The sequence below is a fragment of the Branchiostoma belcheri genome, unplaced genomic scaffold, assembly GCF_001625305.1.
Source record: "Branchiostoma belcheri isolate BF01 breed outbred unplaced genomic scaffold, Haploidv18h27 scaffold31, whole genome shotgun sequence".
Classification (NCBI taxonomy): Eukaryota; Metazoa; Chordata; class Leptocardii; order Amphioxiformes; family Branchiostomatidae; genus Branchiostoma; species Branchiostoma belcheri.
This window is the reverse complement of record NW_017803921.1, coordinates 980,392-981,470: the sequence shown is the minus strand read 5'-3', so window position 1 is coordinate 981,470 and position 1,079 is coordinate 980,392.

Below are 1,079 nucleotides of genomic sequence, written 5' to 3'. Positions count from 1 at the left end.
GTCAGAGGAAATACACGTAATTCACCTGTAAGGTACTTCACCTGGTCCATAGTCAACCCAAGTCAAAGGAAATACACGTAACTCACCTGTAAGGTACCTCACCTGGTCCATAGTCAACCCAAGTCAGAGGAAATACACGTAACTCACCTGTAAGGTACCTCACCTGGTCTATTGTCAACCCAAGTCAAAGGAAATACACGTAACTCACCTGTAAGGTGCCTCACCTGGTCTATTGTCAACCCAAGTCAAAGGAAATACACCTCAGTCACCTGTAAGGTGCCTCACCTGGTCCATAGTCAACCCAAGTCAAAGGAAATACACGTCAGTCACCTGTAAGGTACCTCACCTGGTCTATAGTCAACCCAAGTCAAAGGAAATACACGTATCTCACCTGTAAGGTACCTCACCTGGTCCCCAGACCTGACAGCCCTGCAATTATTACTGTACGGTGCAAATGTTTCCTGTATTAGCTGCCTTACCTAGTCCCAGAGCTAAAAAAGAGCCCAGATGTAACGTTAAGAGCCACACAAATATAACGTTGATAACCAATTTGGTCCCCATTACCTACATGTAACGTTATATGGAGTGTTACCTGGTCCCCAGAGCTTAAATCCCCTCAAATATGATCTGAACTGTGCTTTTCCTTGTCCCCAGAGGTAAGAGCCAAACAAATGCAGTGAATATAGACGTAAAAGTTGACGTTTTTGCACGTAAATCGAGGGAACGACGCAGGTAGCCCTCCCCCATTTGTCCCCATACTACCGAAACTGAGGTATTGCTGCAGCATATGAGTAGCAGTCCAGCCCTACGCGTCACTTCCGGTGACCTCCAGTGACCTCCGCCTCGTTTTCGACCCCTACCCTTAGCCCAATGTGAAAAAGTATCTCCCGTCAAATGACGACATTTACCCAGCATGCACGGGGTGAAGCACCTCCATTTTTGGAAAGGGTAAGAAATATTTTACTGGGATATTATATGTACTTCTATCTCTGTAATACATTAGTAAAAAGCATCAAATATTAATTAAATTATTATATTTCTTCTATGTCTCAAACTTTTGTTGCTCTTGATTGTTGAGT